Source organism: Rhinolophus hipposideros, assembly GCF_964194185.1.
Source record: "Rhinolophus hipposideros genome assembly, chromosome: 8".
NCBI lineage: Eukaryota > Metazoa > Chordata > Mammalia > Chiroptera > Rhinolophidae > Rhinolophus > Rhinolophus hipposideros.
This window is the reverse complement of record NC_138054.1, coordinates 38,781,696-38,800,617: the sequence shown is the minus strand read 5'-3', so window position 1 is coordinate 38,800,617 and position 18,922 is coordinate 38,781,696. Positions and strand designations below refer to the sequence as shown.

The 18,922-nt window shown below is 42.1% G+C and overlaps 1 protein-coding gene across 2 annotated transcripts in view; it reads left to right on the top strand.

Moving 5' to 3' along the window:
* The window catches only part of ST6GALNAC5 (ST6 N-acetylgalactosaminide alpha-2,6-sialyltransferase 5), a 148,463-nt gene that overhangs the window by 90,758 nt on the left and 38,783 nt on the right, over positions 1–18,922 (top strand). The window lies entirely within an intron of this gene.

Here is an 18,922-nt window from a genome sequence, read left to right as displayed (position 1 = left end):
TGTTTCTCATTTGTTTGTCTTGTTCTTTTGTTGTTTTTGGTTTATATACCACATATCAGTGAAATCATATGGTTCTCTGCTTTTTCTGTCTGACTTATTTCACTTAGCATTATACTCTCAAGATCCATCCATGCTGTCACAAACGTTCCTATATCATCTTTCCTTACCGTCGAATAGTATTCCATTGTGTATATATACCACAACTTCTTTATCCATTCATCTATCGAAGGACATTTTGGTTGTTTCCATATCTTGGCCACCGTAAACAAAGCTGCAATGAACATTGGAGTACACGTGTCTTTATGGATAAATGTTTTCAGATTCTTTGGGTAGATACCCAGGAGAGGGATTGCTGGGTCATATGGTAATTCTATTAGTAATTTTTTGAGGAACCTCCACACTGCCTTCCACAGCGGCTGCACCAGTCTGCATTCCCACCAACAGTGTATGAGGGTTCCTTTTTCTCCACAGCCTCTCCAACATTTGTTACTATTACCCAAAGCAATATACAGATTTAATGCAATCCCCATCAAAATCCCAATGACATTTTTTAAAGAAATAGAACAAAAAATCATCAGATTTGTTTGGAACCACAAAAGACCCCAAATAGCCAAAGCAATCTTAAGAAAAAAGAACAATGCTGGAGGTATCACACTTTAGCTTGTACTACAGGGCTACAATAATCAAAACAGCATGGTATTGGCAGAAAAACAGACACATTGACCAATGGAATAGAATTGAGAACCCAGAAATAAAACCACATAAATATGGACAGATAATTTTTGACAAAGAAGCTAAAAACATACAGTGGAGGAAAGACAGCCTCTTCAATAAATGGTGTTGGGAGAATTGGAAAGCCACGTGCAGAAGAATGAAACTGGACTGCTATCTGTCACCATGTACCAAAATTAATTCAAAATGGATCAAAGACTTAAGCATAAGACCTGACACAATAAACTGCATAGAAGAAAACATAGGTACTAAACTTACGTACCTTGGAGCATTTTATGAATTTGACTCCAAAGGCAATGGAAGTAAAAGCTAAAGTAAACGAATGGGACTATATGAAACTTAAAAGCTTCTGCACAGCATAAGAAACCATCGACAAAATAAAGAGGCAACCAACTGAATGGGAGAAGATTTTTGCAAACAGTGCCTCCGATAAGGGGTTAATATCCAAAATATACAAAGAACTCATGAAACTCAACAACAACAAAACAAACAACCCAATTGAAAAATGGGCAGAGGACCTGAAGAGACATTTCTCCAAAGAGGACTTACAAATGGCAAATAGACATATGAAAAAATGCTCAACATCACTAATAATCAGAGAAATGCAAATGGAAACCACAATGAGATATCATCTCACCCAGTCAGAATGGCTATCATCATTCCTTTTTAAAGCTGAATATATTCCATTGTGCATAGGGACCATACTTTGTTTATCCATTCATCCGCCAATAGCTATTCGGGTGTTTCGACTTTTTGGCTATTGAAAATAATGCTCTTAGAGACTCTATGATACAAATATCTTTCAAGTCTCTGCTTTCAATTCTTCTGGGTATGTATCTAGAAATGGGATTTCTGGATCACATGGTAACTCTGTTTAATTTTTTAAGGAACCGCAACAATGTTGGAATGTACAGTTTTTAACCAACACTGCAGGTGGTCCTATGATCAGGTAATTTTCAAACACTGACTTATCAGTTACATATTCCTGCAAAACAAACCGCCCCCAAAATTAATAGCTTAAAACAATATTCATTCATTCGGCTCATAATTCTACTGGTTGGCTCTTCTGCACTGGGATGGGTTTATCTGGTTTCTGTTGATCTAATTCATGTTTTTATGGTTAGCTGAATGCTAGCTGGCCCAGTTGGCCTCTGTCAGATGTGTTGTGGTTGTATCGTTGGCTGGGGCAATGAAGTGACGGGTTCGAGAATCTCTCAACGTCCAGTAGTCTAGCCCAAGCCTGGTCACAGGGTGGCAGGGTTCCAAGAATAACAACAGGGCCAGCCCCAATGCACAAACACTTTTCAAGTCCTTACTTACTTTATGTTTACTTGTCCCACTGGCCAAAGCAAGTCACCTAGCCAAGCCCAGAGTCTGTGCAGAGGACAGTACCAAAGGGTGTGACTATCGAAAGGCAGAGCAAGAGCTGATACCATTAGTTATCACTCCACCACAGTTTACCTGCTGGATTCAATTTCCTGATGCACTCTGGGTTATCTGAAATCTTCTCCTGCCATCATAAATGAGTGAGTAAAACACAGTAGGCTCTAAAGTTGCATTCAGGCCTCAAGAACCACATGCCCCAGCTGCTCTAAAATGATCTCCATTTGTGTGTTCATTCATTCATTTAACAAATGCTTATTTTGCATCAACTTGTGTCTGGAAGTCTTCTAGACCTTGGGGACAAAGCCATCAACAAAATACTTCAGGTTCCTATTCTCTCAGGACTTACATTCTACAGTAGGTGAAAAAGCTTGGGGAGTGAGAAAAAATTTGTTTGGATCCCCACACATATCCAGGAAGTTGTGTGTGTGTGTTTTAAAAAAAAAAAAAAACCTGGAGAATATTCATTTCCCATTTTCTGTCCCTTTTATGAATATTTGAATATAGAAAGTAGTTTGGTCAGTTAAAAACTTCCAGATATTTGAATGCCTGAAAGCAGATGTAAAGCTCTGTAAGGACTTGAGAATTGACTTTTAACTTACAATCTTTAACGAGACTGATGGATTTGTTTCTCACCTCCTTTATGCTTTCTGCAGAGTTTTGTGGCTAAAACTTTTGGTCCCACTACTGCCTTAGGGAGGGCAGGATAACTTTACAGCTCAGAGGGCACTGAAGAGTAACATACAGTTAAATACTGATGGATGTCTAAGACAGATGTTTTCTTTGGACACTTCTTTCTTTTTTTTATTGTTGTTTGTGTTTAGTCCTGTGGGAGTAAAGTGGAATTCTCTATTTTTAAAGTGACACTACTTTGCTGGAAAAGTGGACTTTTATAGACTACAAGTGTCTTTCAGCACCTGCAGATGAGATCAGTTGGACGCCCAGTCAGTGGTTCAGAGATGCTGGGAAATTCAGCACTAAGTATCTTTGCCAACTGAAACTCACTACATGAACAAGAGCTTCTTTTGGGTGGCAGCCAAGCTTTACATTTCTGTGTAATCAGACATCACAATAGGAGAAAACTAGGATATTGCATGTCGCAAGACTCAAAGCATGTACTTTAGAGTCAGACAGATGTGTCAGTTATTAGTATTGACCCGGGACAAATAACTTAACCTCTCTGAGTCACAGTTTATTTATCTGTAAAATGGGATAATAACACCATGAAATTTGGAAATTTTAAGAGAATGCATATAGGGTATCTTAGCACAGTACCTGTAGTAAGTACTTGGTTAAAACATTAGCTAAAGACTATTATCTTAATAAATACAGTTTTATCACCACAGGGAGTTGCTTTGGGCCTGGCTCTCGGTACAGAATCTCAGCTACAGGGGAGGTGATACTCTGTGGACCACCCTAGCAATATTTCAAATTGAGACAAAGACATTTATGAAATTAAATGTTGCTGTTTATCCATCACAAGTCAGGGATTCCTATTTAGGCTATTGCCCACCTTTTGAGCAATTTTTCTATGACTTGGAGTTGCCACAGAAGCAACCCCAAATCAGTCTTTCCCTGACTATCACAAACCAGCACTTCATATACTAACACCTTGCCTGAAATGATTTTAGGGTTGCTCGAAAGAAACTCCCCAAAATATCCCCTGGGTAATGTTCCACCGACTTTCTAGAAGAGCCCATTACCAAAATGTGAATTTATTCAATCTCATGTTTTCCAACTTGGACCTAGTGGAAAGTATAATAGCAGTTAGTGCCCGTGGGAGATTGGCTGGGAGTTGACTTTGATGGATGGGAAAAGGAGTTTTATACAGTAAGAGGAGAGGGAGAGAAAAATTTGGATCATGGTTATAGGAACCATGCTACTCGCATTTTCTGGAACATGCCAATTTTGCCATAGACACAAGACACTAAGGGGAAGGTCAGATGCTACCTCCTGGTAGCCAGAGGGATTACATGTCATTGGGCTGGTGAGAGCAGGGAGATAAAGAAATTAGAGGTAGGAGAGGGATCCAGAGAGGAAATGAATGAGGGTGAAAGGCACTTTTCAGCTAAATTCTATGATCAACATTAATGCAATGCAGTGTGGGAGAAATACTATCTTCCTGTCCTCCCCCAGGTGACAGGAAGCTGATCTACCTACCTGGGTTTATTTCTCTCTGGGGCTGTATTTCTCTCCTCACTTTTTGTCTCACCTCCTACCTTGTTATATAGGGTGATCTTTTTTTTCCTCCGAAGGAAATCATAATTCTATCACGGTGGAAATTGAGGTGACTTCAAGTTTCTTACTAGTTTTAGAATATTTTCTGAGGACAAATTGTCCATTTCCTCTTTTATGGAAAATAGTAAAATACTTGTTTTTAATGGAGTGACCTTGATCCCTTCCCATGTGCTGTTCTTTCTAATTTCTAGAGTGGAGCTAGAAAAATTGAATTGAAAGGGTTGTCAGCCTGTTGGCAATAACCACATGGACAGCATTACAATGTTTGCTCTGAGAGACCTTGAAGCAAAGTCCTTGGGCGTTTTTACCAGTGACCATCCGTGAAGTGACAGCACTATAGATGTGGCGCTCCAATGTGTCTGTCTTATTTAGGCGCAAGTCCAGGGCGTGGGGCACAGTCAGTGCTCAATAAATATTTATTCGGCATTAGTTGGAGAGAGAGTCTGTGATGTAAAATAATTAACCTTGCCAGAGACAATTGGAACCATTGGACTTCACATCTCCAACAAGCGGTCTTTGGCAGCTGTGCTCTGGGCAGTGTTTCCCTCCTTCCTTGGAACACTCTCCCATAGCCTGAGACACCATCCATCTGACTGTGACCCATGGTCACCACCCCAGGAAGCCAGTATTTGACAGGTATCTGAACCTGTGGCTCCAGGACACCTGGGCATTCGGGACTGACAACCTGTCCACTTCCGTCCTTAAGTATGTCAAAGGTCATGTTCTCATGAGTTTGGAAATGGAAATTCTTATACTATTTCTAAAAGCAATTGCACCCTGGGGACAAATTGATTTAATCCACCAGTTCTCCTGAAAATGATTTTTGAAAGGCAACTTGAGCTGCCTCTATCTTCCCAAAGAAATCCACATGTCACTTAGCTATTGAGGACCCTCAAGAGGCAGAAATGTCTTCACTCCTGATGTTTCACTGCAAGTAGGACCTTTTGATGATTTTCCTTGAAGTCTGAAGTTACTGCTGTTGGCCTCTTTAAATCAAGGGACAGGACACCCTAGCACTTTCTGACTAGTAGATGATTCCTTGCTGGGAATAAGTTCTGGCTTTTTCCCACGGTCCTCCATGACTGAAGCAGTAACTTATGAGTGGCACACAGTAGGACAACAATGATTAGAGCAATGAGAACTTTTACGATGGGAAACATTGACTCCCCAGACAGCATTAAGAGACGTAGCAACATTTCTGTTCTATGTGTCTTGAGCTGTCTGGCCTGTACAAGGTCACCCACATATTCAAACAGGAGTGGAGGCTTAGGGATACTAAAGCATTATCTGGAGAAGCAGCACCATGTTAATCCCTGGAGTAACAGTACAAATTCACTATCAGGGGATAGTGAACATTTTCTATCAGGGGATAGAATTTTCTATCAGGGAATAGAAAAATTTTCTATCAGGGGATAGAAAAACTGTTAGACATTAACCATTGTTCTCCAGGGATATAGCCTAGTTATTTTTGGTTTTTACCAAATGCCCTAAATGATTCTAAAGGTTTGGGAATAACTGTCCCTTAGAGCAAGCATCATTGGTAGTTTATATAGTTGCACCTCAGACTAGTAGTTGAATTTGTTTTATTCTTATTTCACATATAACATTTTATTTATTTTATATATAAAACAATTCTATTTTTATATTTTGTATCTATAGTACATAATGTAATTATTTTGTACATAGTATCTTTATATTGTATTTTTATTTTGTACTATACTGATAAGATGTTGACTGTGTGTATAAGGACAGCTTATCACATACAAGATAGTGTTCCAAGTGCTTTATAGATGTTTTCACCATTAATCTTCACTTTTTTTTTTGTTTGAAAGAGGTGGACTTCTTATCATTTTACAGATGAGAGAAGCTAAGTGATTTTCCCAAGTTCCCATAGCTGGCGAGTAGTGAAGCTGAAATTCACCCCAGACCTGGTGATTCTGGTGTGTGAGACGTTTAACTAACCATCCTGCACTGATCAAAGTGACCGGAAGCTTTTGGGAATTTGACTAGAGAGAATTGTATCACCAGGCAGTAGAGAGAGATAAAAATCTGTGGGAAGGGAAAGAAAGAGGCCGCCTCCGAGGAAGTAATGTTTAGGAGTTTTTTGAGCCTTACATAAACATAGACCATCTATTTGTGGCATACTCAGTTGATTAATGTCAAGACCTATAGAAATAATAGACTTTTCAGAATGCCAGCAACTAGTAGTCAAGGTGGGTATGGAAAGCACAGAACTCTGGATCAGTACTTGCTCTGGAAATGAAAGGAAAAGCATCAATTTGAAGCAGCTCCTAGGTTTCACTCATCCTGGGAATGGGAGGAGGTCTTGCTTCTGAATGCCAGTTAAAACTAGTGACAGTAGCAGAGTACGAAATGTGATAAAATAATTTAAATTTTTGATTAAAAGCCTTGTTACATTTTCTGTTTCATGGAAGCGTGCTGACAGGAAACCCTCCTGTGCTGACAGGCTAAAAGGACAAGTCCTAATTGATTGAATGGGCCTCCTCTTGGTTGGTGAGACCTTAGCCACTGTGAGCCAAGTGACGGGATTTTGTCATAAACTGGCTTAGATGATTTCGTTAAAATTCAAGAAGATTATTGTGCGGACAGAGCCAGGAGTGCAGTTTCCAGGCTCTCGGCCTCACATAGAAAGGTGCTGGCTCAGGTAGTAAATGGCCATCAACTGTGATGGGATGGCCATCAGTTGTGGCTAGTTGGCCGTCAGCTGTAACCAGTGAGCCATTGGCCACTAATATAACTGCTGTGGCTACGCTAGCAAAAAATGGGGGCTAGCAAGAAGATGGTGGCTGAGCTAGCAAGCGGCAGAGTATGGATTGCAGATTGCAGAAAAGCGGATTGCTAGCAAGTTAGATTGTTTGGCAGAGACAAGTGGATGGTGGGTTGCGGATAGTGTGGCTCCTGCCTCCTGTGTCTCGAACCCAGCCGCCAGTGAGAATATAGTGGTGTGACTCCCTTCTCTATGGCTCCGTGGGTGTTCCTTTTTGGCCTCACCCCGTCCTGCGTTCTTGTGTGGGGAGCGGGACCAGAGACCCTGCAGGCCATCCCACATGACAATTATGGATAAAGTAGGAGAGGTTTCTAATACATCTTAGGATTCATTTATTCATTTAAACATTTATTAAGTGCTTTTGACAAATCAGTCTGTACCTTAGGGGATACCAAAAGGGATATGGTAGAAGGGGATATAGAAACAAAGACAAAATAGTCCTTTTCCCCAAGAATCTCACAGTTGAGTGGTAGAGACAGACGAGAAAACCAGCACCAGCTTCATGAGGTATTTTCATAGACATATTTGAGGCTTACTGTGGTGTCTATGAGGCAGGAGCAGTTAAGACCTCTTAGGAGCAGGAAAGTCAAGTCCAAGAAAGCCCTCTAAAGGAGAACTTGCATTATGTCACAAAAGATTTGTGCCGGCTGATGTGGAGAGCCTCCCAGGCAGAAGGAGCAGTGTATGCCCAGGAGAACACAGGGCAAAGGCAGCCCCACAATCCTGCAGGTATATTGGTGAGAACTAGCCAGCTGGTCACCCAATTCCTTTGTAGTCTTTGATGGAGTGTGGGAACCCAGTTCTAGAGCCTCAAGAACCCCAAGTCCGGCTCTTTCTCAGTAGGAAGTCAGACTTGCTGTTTCTAGAGCCTCCTCTGGGATTCTGTGCATAATTTCATATTAATACCACCTGGACAATGGACAATATTAAAATCCATTCAGCCCCTTTTATGAAATCAGAATTGCTCAGGAGGAAAGTCGCTAATATTTTTTGAACAGTCGCTATGTTCTAGGCATGAGGCTAGGTGCTTTTTGGTTTTTGGTATTGGTTTTGTGTGTGTGTTGGGGGGAGGGGTGTTGTTATTTGCTTTTTACATAATTGCATTTACCAGCAACTTTCTCGCCTAGCTGTAGCTGATTGCCTTAATTCATCACTGAGGAGCGTCCTTTTTTATCGGGGATGTGACTCGTTTTCTGCTGGGCTTCTATTTGCATCTACATCTTCTTCTGTGAGAAGCCATCCCTAAATCCTAATGCTACATTGTATTTCTCTAAGTGACTTGCCTCACAGCCCCACCCCTACCTGCCATTCATCTTAGGGACTATTACAGTTATTTACATTGACACCTTAAGTGAAAGGGTAAACAATTAATGTCGCAGCTCATGGCAGCAGGCTGACCTTTCTAGAACTTATCTTGGAGAAGGCTGTGCAATATGGCTGCTCAGACTGAACTTTAACTAATTATTCAATCAAGATTTGGCAGGTCAGTCAATGGGAAACAATGTACACTCAGCTGAAATTGATCATACTTCATTTCCCATCAATTGTCAGACCAAATTGTGGATAAAGTCGTAAGTAAAGGATCATTGCCCGTCATTCTTGGGACCAGCTTTCCCTATCTCTTCCAGTTACTTGGACCCTAGACTGATCGATAAAAGCAGGTATTTCGCTCTTACAGAGGAAACCAATATAAAATGTTTACCACCTCCTGAGATGCAAGGGGAGGGGAGAGTATCTTCTATTTCATAACTGATGCGGCTACAGCCATCTAATCCCCTAACGTTGTCAGGCAGCTCGGATATGAAGGTTGGTTTTTAAATCCCATGATCCATTATGCATTACTTACTTCCACATCTATTACCATTCCATCAGCCAAATGACAGGATTCCCCATCAGGGCCTCAGAATGTGTGGGGCCCTCAACATTAAGCCTGTGGATAGGCATGTGGAACTTCACACATGGGTGATTTACAGACAATTAGCAGAAGGCAATGGCAGATTTAGTGTGGCTTTTCTGAGAGTTATGAATAAAGGATATAGGGAGGCAGATTTTTTTCCCCAAAAAAACAGGCCTGGATGGATCCAAGCAATGAATTTTGTGACTTTAACCACTGCCCTCTCAGAAGGTGTTGTAAAATGGAATATATTCTTGAATACGTTGACTGGCAGCCTCTAAAGCACACTGCTGGCCCAGGTTGGTCGAGCCTTACTGGGTGGGCCAGTGGGTCAAATTTATATAGATGCTTCCTCATGCCCCCTGCACCCCCAAACCAACTCACCTCCTTCCTTATGCCATGGGACCTGTTGGCTCCTTAGGCAGAGGAGGCCTCTAGAATCTGCATATCAGCCACCAAGAAATAACCAGAATGGAATTTTCTGAGAAACATGGCCATATACAAAACCATTCACATTTTTCTCATAATAATTTGTAAAGTGAAAAGGGTAGAATTTTTCAATCTCTGTTGTACAGCACAGGAAATGAAGATTTGGAAATTTGAGTGACCTTCCTAACATCATGTAGCTACGTAATGACAAAGCTGGGTTTCCGTTCCAGATGTCCATAGCAAGATGCTTTTTTTTCCCTAACACATATTCCCTCAATCAACAGATTTCAACTTAGCAATTTTATCATGCATATACATATCCTTTATTCTCTTGTTCACTCAGCAAAAATTTATTGAGAATTCACTATGTGCTATGTGCTTACTATTTGTACCCTCAAGGAGTTCACCGTCTAGGGAGAGAGACAGACCAGCAAGCAAGCAAAATGATAGGATGTAGACATTACTAAGGTGTTTGGGGGGTATGGAAGAGGGGTACCTACTTTAATCGTGGGGAGGGTCTAGCAAAGTCTTTCCTGAGGAAATGGCATAAGGCCTCAAGGACGAGCACAGTGAGCCAGGTTGAAAGGACTTCTCAGGCAGAGGGAACAGCACATGCAAAGCCCCAGAGGCAAGACAAAGCTTAACAGGCAAATGTTTAGAGTTTACAATGCAAGATGGAAAAAGGGAGAGGTGGTATGGAGAGCCTCGGGGCCAATTCATGAAGGATCCTGTAAGGTGGCCGCCTCCATAGAGCCAGGCCACTGGTCCCATCCTCCTGCTCTTCCTCCTTCTCCCTGTCCTCCTCCCTCCTTCCCCCTTTCCCCTTTCTTCTCCTCCTCCCCCACCTTTTTCTCCTCCCTCCTCCCTCCCCCTTCCTCCTTCCCTCCTCCCCTACCTCCTCTTTCTCCCTCTCCCCCACCTCCCTCTCTTCCCCCCTTCTCCCCTCCTTCTCCTCTGCCTCCTTCCTCTTCCCCCTTTCTCGCCCCTTCCTCCCCCTCCCTCCTCCTCTTTCACCTCCTCCTCCTCCTCTCCAGGAGGAAGATTGACTTTTGGTCACCATTAAGTGCCTCTTAGAGTGGCTACAGCAGAAGTAATGCTTCTTCCTCAAAGTAAACAATGGTGATTACTCCTGCAAACATTTCCCCCCCCACCCCCACCCCCGCAAAAAAAAAAAAAAAGCCTTTGATTTGATCAAGGTCACTTGCTGCTGTTCAGGGAAGAAGCTGAGATTTCAGGCCAGACTTCCTGTCCCAGTTATTTTCTTACAGCGGTATTTAACACTACCTTTGACTTCTTTGTATGTCCATCTTTTTACTCAAAGAAAACTCACTGGGATTTCTCTCTTTTAAATTATTGTCTTTTCTAAATGTTTCATCTTGGAGAACATAACACCATTCTCCAGCCTTTAAACTGCCCTTCGTCCACAAAAGGGGGCGGGATATTACACTGAAATTAGGATATTCAACAACTTCTCAAATGTTTCTTTTTTAATTGAGGGAAAGTAGCATTCTCATAATGGTTTCAAAAACAATGTGGTTAGCCTCAGTGTTAAGACCTCTTATTCCCACTGACATGAGCAATTCAAAAGGAAGGAGGATTCGCAGTGACACGAACGTGACGTTACGTGCTACAAGTCTGGGTAGGATCATTCAAAAAAAGGAGACTAGGTCTTGTAATAGTTCAGAGTCGGAGAGCATGAGGGGGAGCAAACCTTGTCCAAGCCTTGTGGACTTGGGAGTGGACTGTCCACTCCCTCCCAACCAGTAAAAGATGGGAGCGCTTGTAGTGAGAGAGCCTTTCTTCAAGTACATGACGCCAATTTCTATTTCCTTCCACATCAAAATGTCAGTGAAGTAGAATAGGGGTTGTTTCCACCAGGTATTAAAATGATAGAGAATATTATTTTCTGTCCACTGGAGAACAGAGCTGGTAGCTATCCAGTTGGTATAGTCTTAGGAGTTGCAAATATAGATGCTTCCAGGAGCCAGGAAGGAGTTGTAAGTGTGTGAGGCTGGCCTGGTGAATGCCAAGGGCACGTGACCAAAGCCCGCTACATGTCAGCTTCACATGATTGGGATCACGAAGGAACAGGGACCCAGTAACCCAGATCCTGTAAGTTTTCAAGGGAAGTTAAAATTTGATTTTTGCATGTTTCTCTTATATTCTTTGCATGTTTCTCTTATTCAAAATCAGAAAGCTCCTGATTTTGAAACGTTGAAACCCCTGGTTTGTATCCTTTATTACTAGAAGAAAAAGCGATCTTTTACTGTATATTATTGAACGTTCCTACCTGGGATTTTTTAAATCTCAGGACTACAGAAAGAGGTGAGTATGAGGTAAGGAAAGCAAGGAAATCACATAATAGATGAACTTGACCTTTCCCCAGGGAGCCAGAGGCTGTCACAGGACTCCCCTGGGGTGGGAGGAGCCCTCTACCCAGCCCTTGGGCTCTACCAGCTGGACACATCGATTCCTTGAAACCCCTAGGAAGAAGTGAAACCGAGTCAGATCCCTTGAGCTTCTGGGAAGGAAAACAAGGCCATCTCAGTTTAAACTGCTCCATTGTAAAGAAATGACATCCTCTGGATGACAGGGCAGGGGAGAATACACCTGGATCTACCCAAATGGAATTTGTTAGAGGCAGAAGTTTCAAAATGTTCCCCACTTCTCAGAGTCATGGAACATCAGCAAATATGCCCTTTTTCTACACAGGACAGCGTGAAAGGAGAAGGAGTCCTCTTCGTGGCCCCTGAGTGAAACAGTAGGAACAGCGAGCTTTGTTGTCACCACCAAAGTGCCTCAGAGCAGAGGTGACATTGGGTGGCAGGAAAAAGCCCTACAGGGCAATGAGGACTGGCCCCGCCAGGTCTGCTTTTGCTGTTGTGCTCTTCATACGGTGTCATGCGATACTCACACCCCCAGGAGGTCTCCCCGAGGTGTCTGTGTCTCTAACAGGGAGCAGAAAAGTGAGAGCAGTGCATGCAGACAATCCCAGCAGAAAGCCACCCATACTGTCCGGAGCACCATCTCCATTCTCCAGTCCATGTTCATTCTGAAACCTGGCCTGCAGGGAGTTCGGCAGAGACTTTCTTCCTTTTTTTTTTTTTTTTTTAATTTATTGGGATGACAATTGTTAGTGAAATTACATAGATTTCAGGTGTACAATTCTGTATTACATCATCCATAAATCCCATTGTGTGTTCACCACCCAGAGTCAGTTCTTCCATCACCATATATTTGATCCCCCTTACCCTCATCTCCCAGCCCCGACCCCCCTTACCCTCTGGTAACCACTAAACTATTGGGCACAGACTTTCTAATGAGCCCGCTTGATGGAAAACATGCCTGAGTCCTTTGTTCACAGTGATCTGAGTGGCAGAAGGGATGCTGAAGGTTCTTGCCCAGTTTCATTGCAGTGTTTAGGAGGTTCGTTCCTGTTGCCAGAAAACCCACTTTAGATGTGCCTGTAGCCATAGCATGCGTTTTTAAAAATGCGCTTCTCACATTGCCATCTTGCTAGTAATTATGGGAATGTAGGAGTATCTCGTGTTTCATTTCCCTCCTCAGATTCCTGTCTTAGACTTGACACTGGCCTGAAAACTAACTACAGAAATCAGACTACAGACATCCGGCCATGGGGCAAACACAACAGTTTAGGGAACAGACCCAGATCATATTCTCCATGAAAGTCCCACAGATTGCATTTATACTGTCAAAACAATAGAAAGAAGGGAGCCAAGTACCTGCATTATTTTGCTGATGAAGGAAACTTTAATTGTATTGATAATATTGAGCAAAGGCTTCAGCAATAACTCTGAACTGTAAGTTGGGGATGCTTTTACCACTTGGGGCGTCGCCTTATGATCTATGTAAAGATGACAAGTGTGTTTGGGAGGGGATTCTCCTGTTTCATTGGCATTTTTAAAGTGCCTAGAATGTGGTTGCAATGCTACGGTGTTGCTCTCATGAGACAGTCCCAAAGAATTTTCAACTTCTTTCTCACTGTAGTCCTATCGTTTGGGAGAGAGGGGACAATGGGTTTTATGCCATGCCTCTTACCAAATGTATCAGTAACAAACTACTCCAAACTTGGTGTAAAACCCTAGGAATGTTTATTATTATCTCTTAGTTCTGAGGGTTAAGTACCATGTTTCTCCGAAAATGAAACCTAGCCAGACCAACAGCTCTAATGCGTCTTTTGGAGCAAAAATTAATATAAGACCCGGTCTTATTTTAATATAAAATTTTAATATGAAATATTAAATATAAAATATTAATATAAAATATTAAAATAAGATATAATATGATATAATATAATTTATTATATTATATAATATGTGATATAATATAATATATAATATGATATAATATAATATATTACTGGGCCTCATATTAATTTTTGCTGGGCCTCATATTAATTTTTGCTGCAAAAGACACATTAGAGCTGATGGTCTGGCTACGTCTTATTTTTGGGGAAACACGGTAGATCCAGTTGGGCAGATCTCCATTGAGATCTCTCATATGATTTATACAGTTGCAGTCAGAGTCTGGGCTGGAATCATTAAAGATTCTCACATTTCTTGGGGCTGAGGCCTCAATAGGAGCCGTTAGTCCTTATAACGGCTAATGTCCTAGTCAGACACTGATAAATGGCCTCTTCGTGTTACCTAGACTTCCTCACAACATGACCCCTGGGTTCCAGGGTCCTTCATCCCAAAACAGGGAGCCAGGCAGAAGCCATATCACCATTTCTAATCTAGCTCTGGAGTCACCCAGTGACACTTTCCAATGCATTCCATTCACTGGAGGGGAGGCAGTAATCAGCCCATAGTTAGGGGACTTAGACTGCATCTCTTGATAAGAGGAGTGTCAAAGAATTCTAAGATATGAGAAACTTCAAATCAGTCTTTCCAAAAAAGTAGTCAAACCAGCCTTTTGAAAAATAGTCAGACCTTTCCACCACCCCTTGCTAATCCACTCACATCGTGAGGAATAACAGCTCAAATAAGTCTACCGGAATCCAACTAACCAGATTGGCTCGGGCTGGAGAATGTTGCTTTTTTCTTTTCCAAAATGAAGTTATCTGTGAAACTAGAATGGTAGTTTCCCTTAGAATTCTCTAAATTAGCAAATGATTCTCAAGCACCGTGTTTTCCCGAAAATAAGACCTAGCCAGACCATCAGCTCCATTGCATCTTTTGCAGCAAAAATTAATATAAGAACCGGTATATTATATTAAATTTTATATTATTTTATATTATATTATATTATATTATATTATATTATATTATATTATATTATATTATATTATATTTAGTATATTATGTTGACCCAGTCTTATAGTAAAATAAGACCGGGTCTTATATTAATTTTTGCTGCAAAAGACACATTAGAGCTGATAGTCTGGCTAGGTCTTATTTCCGGGGAAATATGGTAGGACAGGCAAGATTCCTGAGTAGTACTGACTTCATCACTTTTTGGTGCTCAGTGCCCAGAGTGATACTAGATGTGATGCCTAAGTCACCTCCCACCCTCCTTAAACTGAGCACTATCCATTGTTTGGGAACATGCATTGCTCACATGAGCCTTTGTCCTGGATAACAGCGCCTGTTCATCAATATGATACATTGCACTCTGATTTTCTACTTCTCCCTTTCTTTCGTTATATTCCTTTCTCTTCTTTGATTGCTTTTTCTTCTTAGACCATTACTCTAGTTGATAGTGCCAGGTTATCATTGGCTCCCATCTCCCTCTCCAATAAGCCTGTGATTGATACTAATCTTCCTCGTGGGACACATTTTATAGGATGCATCGTGGAAACCACTCTCTAAATCGTAGCTTTATGTGTGCTGACAATTTACTAGGTTGCACCTCACACTCCTCTCAGGAGGCTTAAGGGGAAATTTGAGACCTGTGTAATCAGACCTCCTAATAAGAACAGAAATGCCTTTCATACATAGATGTTGTCGTGCCATTCAGCAGTCTGTGCCATGCCCCTGTTTGTCTTTTTTCTTTTCTCATTTTTTCTTTTTTTTCCAGCCAACCAAATATTGGGTCTGAATTTTTAGCTTAGCGCAGTCTGGGACATGGCCAGTTCCTAGAAGCCCAGCATGCATCATTTCTCTCTTCTAAAGAGAGTGCTATTTTAATTACTGTAATGAAAACTTTCACTTGCCATCAATTCCATAGAAACAGAAAATGAAGGTGATTACAAATACCGCACTGAAGCAGATGCCTTGCTTAGTAATATAACTGCAACTTTCCTAGGAAAACTGAGCTCCTGAGAGATTTACAGACACAGCATGTTACCTACCTCTCTGTTTGACATATGCTTCGGTTGAAATTTTATTTTTCCAGACCCAAGAAAGGGTTTTCTGAAAAGTTTTGATTCCTCATATGAAGCGCGTACCCCTAAAACATGCAAGCCAAGGAAGCCAATGCAATGCTGTATTTGCTTGCAACAGTAGTAGATACAGTGTGTTCTTCAAATGAATGCTTGCACCCAGAAAATAGACGTATTTAGTGGACTCAAAGCTTTTAAGCAACACAAGCTAGATTCATGATTTGTGAACTAGTTTACATGGAACTCAAAGAAGGAGGCTTCTGTCTCTTTGACCTCAGTATGGTCATACTGTAGACCAGTAAAACAAACTTGGGAAAATTGCAGTTGTTTGATATTTTTAACTGAAAAATTCAGACCCAGTTATATGTATTGGGGGAAATGAACATGCAAAAACCTAGTTTTTTAGAGAGTTATATTTCACTCCCAATGTTGTTCTCACATCTGAAATTGGGACACTCCTCTGGATTGGCCCTTTTAGAAGATATGATAGCTTAGAATCTTTCTATTTTTCTTCCTCTAACATCTGTGTTCTTTTTGAATAAATAATTCTGAGAATATTTGGGTGTTGTGGGCTGAATTGTGTCCTCCCCCAAACTTGTATATTGAAGTCTTAACCCCATTACCTCAGACTATAACTAATTGAAGATAGGGCCTTTGAAAAGGTAATTAAGTTAAAATGAGGTCTTTAGGGTGGGCCTTAATCCAATATGACTGACGTCCTTATAAGAAGGTATTAGGACACAGACAGCAGATAGCAAGAGGCAGCCATGTGAGGACACAGCGAGAAGGCGGCCATCTGCAAATCAAGGAGAGAGACCACAGGAGAAACCAAACCTTCTGACACTTTGACCTTACACTTCTAGACTCCAGAACAGTGAGAAAATAAGTTTCTGTTATCAAGACAGAAACAGTCCGTGATATTTCATTATGGCAGCCTTAGCAAATGAATACACTGGAAGTTTATCCTTCATATAACAGAAACTCATTTTTCTGGGTAACTAAAAGTGCCTTGCACATTTCTAGGTGCAACTCTGAGCAAGGTGACAGTAGCTTGGTCTCAATTTCAGGGTGTCAAAGATAAACAAAGTCGGACACTAGTTAAAGTGATAAAGATGGATTTTAATCAGTAATATACTGGTTCAATAGAGAAGAATGAGGAAAAGAGTCCAATGTGAACTGAACTCAACTTCAATTTGCACAGAGGTACCTGGGAGTTTAAAAGAGAGATTGAAGGCATAGGAAAGAGAGTGAGACAGGGCTCAGCAGAGTCAGGGAAGTGAAAAATTATAAAAATAGAGAAGGATGGGGAGAGTTGCCTGTGAAACCCATCTGGGTTTGTTAACTGATGCTTATTGAAGTTAGGCTCCTGTCCCCCCATGGAGGCTTAGAGAAGTGTTGGTAGAAACAAAGAGTACATTTTTTCGGCAGCCTTGAGTGTCCCCTGGCAGGCACTTTAAAGGGAGCCAGGGTCATCTTAGGAGGCAGCTTTGAGCTATGTCAGCAGTTTGTACAAGTCTTTGTAGGCCAAGGTTCATGAGCCTCATAGAGAAGCCTCTGAGAAGCCTGGCCAGAGTTTGTTTGATCCAGGAATATTTGTCAGAGGCCACCAGAACTAAGCAGAGCCTCTGTGCTGACAAATGCCATTTAAGCCCTTCCAACACTGAGAGGCATGAAAAGGAGCCAGAGGTTTGTGTTGACATAACAGCATCCAGTATTGGAATCCACAGTCATTCTAAATTGTGAGATGAAATACATCTAGGAGGAAACTTCATAAAAGCAGACCTGAAATCGAGAGCAGGCTCAGAAATCATGGCTAGGAGGGAGGCAAGAGCCTTCAAAGTTAGAATTTAGGGTTCAAATTTCTTTCTGTACCTGCTGCACTTTTTATTATGTTTACACAACAGAGACAGAGAGGTGAGAGGCTGAGCAAGGTGGTATGGCTGAACTGGGCCATTGCAGAGAAAACTGGGGCAGTTTGTAAAAGGGGAAGGAATTGGGTCCCATAGGTGGGTGTCCTGTGCTAATGCTGGCTGAAGATAGCCCACTGGGATAAAGTCACTGTCACGGTGAGAGTTCAGAGCGAGCCCAGGCAACGAGCTACAGTGCAGCCCAAGCCATTGGAGGAGAGGCCTGCTGGGTTCCTGTGCACTTGGGGTTTGGGGGACCACGTCATGATTCTGACACCACACACCAGATGGGGTCAGCTCCCCACCAGAAATATTCTCCTAACACCCTGTGCTTTTCTTACTAGCACTTATTACAGTTCATAATCACAATTATTTGATTAACATCTGTCTTCCCCGCTAAGCCGTATGTTTCACAAAGGCAGACATGGTGACTGTTTTCCTTTCCATTGAATTCCCAGTACCTAATATGGTCCCTGGCAAGAGGTGACACTCAGGAAACACTTGTTGAATGGATGAGTCAATTGATTCATGTCAATGCCCCCAACCTGTCAGAGCCTCAGTTCTGGTGCAGAACATTGTGGGATGCATGGGAGGTCAAGGACAGGAAGGCGTGTCCTCTCCGGGGCGAGCTGAGAAGACTGTGCCCTCAGAGGCATCGAATGGCAAGTGCATCAACGTGCATTGGGAGAGCACTGCCCCTCTGAGAGGCCATCGAAGGTCTCAGTGACAGACTGATACTGGGGATTGCAGAAAAGATGTTGAGACATGAGGCCCAGAAACTCTGCAGAGAAAAAAATGGGGCAGTAGACCTGCCTGCGGAGACCAGGACAGGGTATGATCTTTGTCTTTAAAATCCGTGGTCCTCGCAGACAGAAGGAGGTGTCACACAGAAGGAGGTGTCACACAGACAGCTGTTTAGCAGCCTTTGAGCCTGATGTAATGGAGCAAACGAGGACCAACCATCACAGGCCAAGGAGCACCAGATCCCTGGCTGCCCAGTACAGGGAGCCAGAAAGGCTTCCTATTCCCCAACTCTATCTGCTGTGACCCACCTTTCCATCACCTGAACACTGATCATGTCATCTCACAGGCTCTCTGCCCCTTCTCACTTCTGTTGGATCTACCCCTGGTCCCCAGCTCTCCCTCTATGAATTCTGTTTATCCGAGGCGTAAATATCATAGGCATTAAAAGGTGCTGGAAAAAACCC